The sequence below is a fragment of the Fukomys damarensis genome, unplaced genomic scaffold (genome assembly GCF_012274545.1).
Source record: "Fukomys damarensis isolate Sample0158 unplaced genomic scaffold, DMR_v1.0_HiC HiC_scaffold_24, whole genome shotgun sequence".
Lineage (NCBI taxonomy): Eukaryota > Metazoa > Chordata > Mammalia > Rodentia > Bathyergidae > Fukomys > Fukomys damarensis.
In genome coordinates, this window is record NW_022900936.1 from 51,494,394 (window position 1) to 51,502,704 (window position 8,311).

General features: G+C 36.7%; 1 long non-coding RNA gene across 2 annotated transcripts in view; it reads left to right on the forward strand.

Moving 5' to 3' along the window:
• LOC104866282 overlaps positions 1-8,311 on the forward strand; it is a 129,424-nt gene that overhangs the window by 94,205 nt on the left and 26,908 nt on the right. For both annotated transcript variants that reach the window (XR_781409.2, XR_004518803.1), the window contains exon 2: positions 6,996-7,166. This is a non-coding gene — a long non-coding RNA (uncharacterized LOC104866282). The remainder of the gene's footprint in view (positions 1-6,995; positions 7,167-8,311) is intronic.

Here is an 8,311-nt window from a genome sequence, read left to right on the forward strand (position 1 = left end):
ATCCCTTGTTCCTGGGTAAGGAGACCAATATATGAAAATGGCCATACTTCCAAAACTGTTACACAGATTCAGTGCAATCCCCACTGAAATCCCAACAGTATATTTCACAGAACTAGAGAAAACAATCCAAAAATTCACTTGGAACTAGAGACCTAGAATAGCAAAAGCTATTCTAGGCAACAGAGACATGGCAGGGGGTATCACAATTCACAACTTGAAACTATACTACAAAGCCACTGTGATTAAAAAAAAAAAAAACACCTAAGGGTCAGGGATTTAGCTCAGTGGTGCTGCCACCTTCCTCACAAGCACAAGGTCCCTAGTTTGATCCCTGGTACCCCCCCAAATTAAATTAAATTAAATTTTTAAAACCCAGCAAGGTACTGTCAAAGAAACAGACCCAAGGATCAGTGGAATAGATTAGAAAATTCAGCAACAACTCCAGACATAGCTACCTCATCTTTGACAAAGAGGACAACCATCCTCACTTTAGGAAAGATAGCCTCTTTAATAAACGGTGTTGGAAAAACTGGATTTCAACTTGCCAAAGATTAAATTTAGACCCCTATCTTTCACCATGTGCTAAAATAAAATCCAAGAGGATTGAAGATATGAATATTAAGACAGAAACAACTTGCTGGAAGATAGGTAGGGTTGTTAAAGACATTGACATAGGAAAACACTTTATGAAAAAATCTTCAGTAGCACAGGAACTAGCACAAAGAATCAACTGGAATCTCATCTTTTTTAAAAGCTTCTGCACTTCAAGAGACTTCAGTTAGCTAAGAGACAATTCACAATGTGTGGGAAAAAATTTTATCAGCTGTTCCTCAGACAAAGATCTACTATCTAGAATATATAAAGAACACAAAAAAAATCAATCCCCCAAGTATAATGACTCAATTCAAAAATGGGCATAAGAAATGAACAGACATTTCTCAAACAAGTAAATGCAGCAAATAAACATATGAAAAAATGTTCAACATCTCTGGTCATTCTAGAGATGCAGATGAAAACAACACCTAACCCCAGAAAAAAATGGCTGCTCTCAAGAAATCAACCAGTAACAAATGTTGGCAGGTTTGGAAGAAAGGAACCCTTCTCCATTGTTGGTGGGAGTGCAGACTGGTGCAACTATTGGGAAATCATTATGGAGATACCTCAAGGAACTAGGATCAGAAGTATTAGAAGTACCATTTGACCCAGCTATTCCCCTGCTGGTTATCTTCCCAAAGGAATTAAAAGAATCCTACCACAGCGATATATGCTCACCCATGTTTATAGAAGCACAGTTTGTAATAGTTAAAGCTTGGAAACAGCCCAATTTCCCATCAACTGTAGACTGGATAAAGAAAATGTGTTTTTCTTATAAAATGGAGTACTACTCAACCACAAAGAACAAGAAACTAAGAAACATTTATAGCTAAATGGGTGCACATTGAGGCCATACTCAAATGAAATTAGTAAGACACACATGTAAATTGTGAATAATTTCTCTGGTGTGATGAACTAAAAGTGTGAATAAGGATAATAGTGATAGAGAGAACTTTTTTGTAAATAACCTAAAAACCTGAAAACATGTTAGGAAATTCTTTGACTTTTTCTCTTCTGAGGTCTGCTTTGTTTAGTTCAAAATTAACAGACACCGGAGGCTTTAACCATAGAATTGGACATCTGGTCTCATGCTGAGATAACAGGGAACATCAGGGAGACCCTGAGCTCCAAAGTTTTGTGAGCCACATGATTGTAAAAGTGTCAAGATGAAAAGAACAATTGTTTAACTTTGCTTTCCTGGCCCTGAACACCCCCCTTCCTGCAGGCTAGAATAGATAGCTGGACAGTCTTAAAGGTAAACTCCCTAACTACAAAGAAGTGCTATATCTGGGTTAAAGTTAACAGTCTTGTGACCGTGATTTGTATATCTGTAATCTGAACTGAGGAAATGAAATGTAACCACCTGAATGAGATCATGGCTGTAAAACCCTATAAAAGAAGAAACTGTAACCCAGTATGTCTTTGGTCCTTTGGCACAGCTTTTGGTATGGATTAATCCTCTGTGAGCAAAGTAAACTTTTATTTTACACTCTCCTTGTGTGTCTGTGTGTCATTTACCAATTCCTTCTGCAACAATAGGGGAAAAAAAGGTTGAAAATAATAGAGGAAATGGGAAGGTTGGGGAAAGGTTAAAAAGGGGAAAGAAAAAAAATATGAGAAAAGGAAAAATATGGAAACAATGTCTTTGTAAACACAGAAGTGTGGAGGGGGTGAAGGGAGGGCTGGGGCACCGGGAACATAAGAACCAAGATAAAAGTCATGTAAAGGAACAAGATCCTGTTATATTTCCCTTGCCTCAAAATGACTGCTACAGAAAATTTTAGCCTCCTTCCCATAATGCTCTACACCTTATGATGGCTGCCACACGGAATAGCAGCCTCCACATTAAATATGGCTTCTCCTACCAAGGGACAGCCTTCTCCTCATCGTGCCTCTTTCATGCCAAAAGAGTAACCAGATACTGCTTCCTCTGAGTGATGTCACAAGCTCCTCCAAGGTCTTGATGTTACCTCATTCAACTCCACTCCAGCTCAGGTTAATCCCACCCCACTCATATAAAAGAAGCTCACTGTCCCTGCATGCTGCTTTTCCTTTGTTAGGAGACAGCCCAGCAGATCCTCCTCATAATAAAGGCTGTTGTAGTTCTGGTCTGGTCGTGGTTTTTTGGCTCTTTTACCTAACAGATTCCAATGATTAAAGTAACAGTATTTTATGTTTAAAATGTGCCAGTACAATTAATTGAAAAATAAAACAACATAACTAGAAGTCTGTATTAGTTTCCTGGGACAGCCATAACAAATTATCATGAACTGGGTAGCTTAAAACAATAGAAATTGATCCTCATAGTTTAGGGGCTAGAAATCCAAAACTAAGATGTTTGGCAGGACCTGCCCCCATGAACTCTCCGGGAAGAATCCTTCCCTGCTTCTTTCTATCCTCTGTGGGTCCTGGCAATCCTTAGCTTTCTTTAGCCCTTTATCTTTAATCACTACAATCTCTGTATTTATAGTCACATTTTTTCACTTTTTAAGTTATTTTCTTAGTGGTTTTCCTAGGACTTTTGACTTATCATAAACTTCACACTTTATCAGAATTTAGTTCAGGTTTATATTATTTTAATTTCAATGAGATGTAGATCTATTCTGTCTTCATTTTTGTGCTACTGGCATATGTGTATTATTACAACCCCATATTACATTGTTATAAGTTTTATTTTACATAATCTTCTATCTAAGAAGCTTGAAAAAGAAAAAGTAAATATATAATACAACAGAATTTGTTATATTAACCTTATTACTTATCATTTCTGGTCTCTTGTTCTTATTCGTTTAAGTTTCCATCAGGTGTTTTTTCATTACTCCCTATAGTTTTATTCTTACCATATTCTTAATGTTGTTATTGATAAATATCGCATTTTTTATGCTTTTGTAGCTCCAGAAATACAATTAGGTATCTTTAATATAATTATATTTAAGTCTGTTAAAAGAAGGGGAAGAAATATGTATTATACTGTCTTTTTATAATTACATAATGACCTTTATCAGTGTTCTTTTGTTTTTTCATATGGATTCATATTATTTTCTCAGGTCAAAAGCAGTTTCTGTGGCCTGTTCTCTCTCCTTTTTTATGGGTCACACTTTTCTATTTTGGGGGTTGTTTCATATTCTTCAGTTGAAAACTGGACATTTCTGCACATATTGTGGAAAATCTGAATACTGGTTCCCTTTTTCCTCCTCTGGAACTTTCTTTCATTGTTGTTGTTGTTTGCTTGTTTATTTTTTAATGACTTGACAGACCATTTTACTGAAATCTATTTCCCTCAAATACTTGGGTCTGAGTAATTTATTTAAAAAGAGGTTCATTTAGCTCACACTTTTTGGAGTCTGAAAGTCCAGGACTGGGTGATCCCATCAATTTGGACTCTCATGTCCTTGGCTACATCACATCATAATAGATGGCCTCATGGTGGGAGCATGTGCAAGTGGGAGACATCACATGGCAAGACCTGCAGTGATAGAGCAGGAGGGGCCAATGTTGCTTATTCATAACAATTCACCTTCTCTGGAGAAAACTCACCCCATGAGAACTATGTTGATTTCTTCCAAGGGACATGTCCCCTTGACCCAATCACCTCATAATAGGCCTCAGTCCTTAAAGTTTTTACCACCTCCCAACACTGCCACACTGAAGACCAAACTTCCAACACAGAGGCATTGCAGGACATATTCAAAGCATACCAAACCACAGCACCCTCTGCTGTTGCTCTCCACCAGACAAACTTTGAGTATACACACCGTGAACCTGAAATGACAGTAGCTTTAGCAGAACTCTGACATTCTCTTTCCCTAATTTCCCTGTGAAGCGCTCTGCCTAATATGGGCTTTTTAATTTCTGGTTGATTTTTCTACTTGTTTGTTAGTTGATTGATCTATTGTTTCAAGCATAGATTGTTCTAAATGAATTTGGGTTTCTTTTTAGGGATACTTTAGGAGGGCAGGTTCCAGCCCCAGGACAGCTTTTCTTAAGTACTTTTTGCCAGTTGTCTCCAGTAAACTGGCTGACTTGTGGTTTATATTGTTAGTTATATATGTACCAACCTCCTGTTACTGCTAGCAACAGTAAAGTCTCCATTGTTTTGAAGAGCACTCTTAGGCTTCAATTTCTATTACCATATTCTATTTCAATATTAAATATTCAAACTAGAATATTACCATATTCTATTTCAAAGAAAATCAGTTCCTTTGGAGAGAGCTTTACAGCTCTATATTTTTGTTTAGTCTTGTTTCACATCTGATGGGGCTTTATTTTTGAAGTATCTTTTTAAATTTTACATATAATATATAGATTCATTCTTTTTCCCAACATTTTTATTAGTGCATTTTGGTTACACAGATTAATGGGTTTCATTTTGGCAGATTTGCACATGAGCATAACAAACTTTAATCTTCCCCTACCATCACCCTTGCTCCAAGCTTCTCCCTACCTTGATGTGTTTGGGGATAGATTTTAATGTATATAATGTGTTTTTTGAGCTCTGTGTTCTTGTGGATTGCCTATCCCCTGTGGGGCAGGGTGGAGGGACTGGGTGCTGAGCAGGTGCAGTAGTCCCTGGTATTTTGAGTTTGCCTCTCCTCCCATGGAACATCCTCCCTAGTAATGAGTTGGGTCAAAAGTTTTGCAGATAGGAAGTGAACCAAGAGATAGAGGAAAGTGGGGTGATGAGGGGATGTGTGGTGTACTTGTACCGACCCCCCATGATGAATATCATCATCATGTACTGCAAACATGTACTAACATAATTAAAACTAATATAATTTGAAAGAAAGTAATCAGATTCTCATTTTCTTACCCTACCATGCCTGGATAGACCTTTGTCCTGATAATTTGGGACAGGGTGGATGAAGAGTACCCCACCTCTCAGCTATGCTCACAAAGAATTAAGCCTCCACAATTCAGAATTGGTGTATGAGTTTAGCAAAGAAGTCCCAGTTTGGGGTTCTGTCACGTGAGTGGAATTTCAGTCAGTTTGTCCCATGGGTATAACTCTGCAAACAGGTTACTGATCAAATACCAAAGTCTTGTCATTCCTTCCTGGCATTAGTAGATTTTCTGAAAGAAATGTTTCTTCATTTTCTGCATGTTCTTAACACAAGTTCCAGAAGCTTGAAAATGTTGTATTTAAAATAAAAGATTTTAGTAGTTGCACTTGTGGGGGTCATGCCTGTTATTTTCTCATCATAATAAGTATGGTAGTTTGTTTTCAATTGTAAACCTGAACTCATATACATGGTGATTGTTAAAACTAAGAAAAATAAATGTTTTACTCATGTTGAGTTTTTGTGACATTTTTCAATTGGGAATATTTTAAAAGCAGACAGAATTTCAGACTTGTTTTTTTTTTCCTCACACCATATTAGAGAGTGCCAATTTCTACAGAAAATTAGAGAAAAATTAGAAGACTTTATATGTTTATAATATAAAAATTTTGAAAACCCATGTTTAAAATCAAAAGTTCTATTGGGAAGCAGATGAAAGTAAGTATTAATGAGACTAGGTGCAAAATCAAATTTACCTTTTGAGTCAATCCAGCTACAAGAGCTGATCCAATCTCTTTTAATATTTTTTTATACCAGCAACAGCTGAGTCAGTTCATTAAGACTCCATGTCAGAGTGGGAGGTCATGGCTAAAATAAGTACACTGATCATCCCATTTGTCAATTCATTTAATGTGTTCGAGTAAGTTTTAATTTCACAAAATTAAAAAAAAAAACTCATGTAAGACTTGTACTCAAATGTGAAAGTAGAGAAGTACTTTGGGATGCTTTTCTATTTGTGTTTTCATTTGTTACTATTCCCTGTGATGTGCCAAGTAATTGTCAGTTTACAAAATGTGACATCCATAAATATGCTTTAATTATTCATTCAGTTCAATCATTTAGTCAACTAATACTTACTGAGTACTGAGCCAAATTGTTCTAAATTCTGGAGATGTCAATGTATGAGGCAAAGTCCCTATTCTCTTGAAATTTATATTCTAAGTATTGTTTTAAATGAATAGAGAAATGTTATATATTATATAAGTTATATATTATACTGGATGCTATAGCTCACTGATCAGATGCCCCTCCCAAGACCAACGCACTCATTTGTGAATTTCTGGAGAATTGGCTGCTATCTCATAGCTATATCTCGCCCCTGGTATTGCAGTCTGTCTGTCAAAGAGATCTGCCTTGTCCAAGGTTACAACTCCTCCCCAAGGTATTTTGCATGCAATTTACTAGTTAAAGTATGAAGACCTGTTACCCTTTCATCACTTTGTAATTCCGAAAGGCTATCTCAGCTGCAGACAACACCAAAGGATTATCTGAGACTTCTATTATAATTTTATCACAGTAGAATTTTTGTGTCTGATCAGTTATCCTTTTTCAAATTCCTTACAGGTGTTTTCTCCTGAGGATACTTCCCAGTATCCTATCATGAGTCTCCATTTCAGATCTGTTTCTAGTAAACTCAACCTAAGAAGATGAATACCAGAAATGGTTCTAGGAAGTAGACTCTACAAGAAAGTTTTGAGCTGAATCACCTCCTGCTGGATGGTAGGAAAACCTAAGGTCAGTCCAAAAACCTAATTATAACTGTAGTGGAGCTACAGAAAAGATTAAACTGCTGACATGAACAACTCCAAAACAGCATAGAAAGGGGGCCAATACACTTCCGAATGCTGAAAACAAATATAGCTGAATTTGATGGACCAGCAGAAATCTCTCACTCCCCCCTGTTAAAGACTAACTTATCCCTCTTGTTCACAGATGATGCGGTAATCTATTTTTGAAAGACTACACATTGCTCCCGTGGGAACAACCCACACCTACTTTCTATCCACCAGATTGCTAATTAGATTGCATCCCACCTGAGGCATCTCTGGGCCTGTTAGGTAAGGGGCAGGAACCATTAACTAAAATAGTACAGGGCTACCCAACATAAAGTGTTAGGCAGCACAGGTAAAAAGAAACAGATTGCTGGATTAAGAAATACAAAAAATCAGACAAGACAAGAAAGTCTCTTTGTATAGAGCGTTATCTCATACAATACAGAAGCTAAACCATAACAGGAGCCATAATATCAATTAGGATGTCTCAGCAGCTACAAGAAAGCTATGGCCTATACTATGTGAACTATAAATGGTAGGTCTTTTGAAGCAGAGAGTTGGGAAAGAAAAGGCTCAGATAATAATCATGTAAAAGTGCATACACTTAACACTCAACAAGCCACCAGTTGACTTTCTGATAAAGAATGACAGAGGAAACCATTTTAAAAGGAAATAAATTTGTTGATGAGAAAGGCATCAACATCACTGTCAAACCCAGTTGTGGCTGTTCTCTTTGGTCATAACTAATAATAAGAAGTAATTTTAGATGTGGTAAAATTATGGAATATCAGGGTCCAGGTGATGGAACTTTACTGGTAGAAGCAAAGTAATGGACAGCAAGGTTGGACAGGCAGCCAAGAAGCCCTAACCTGTAGGGCATTATGGAGACAATGTATGCAATATAAATAAGCAACCAAAAATAAATACATATATAATCAAAAGCAATCAAGAATGGATTAGCAAGAGGATGTGGTCGTGTTCCCTAACAAAAATGTACAGTCCTTTACCAGAAATAAGCTAATTTTTCTATCTGAAACACACTTCTTGAAGGTAGGTCATCATGAAGAATAACCCAGAACAGCATAGGTAAAATATATATATATATAT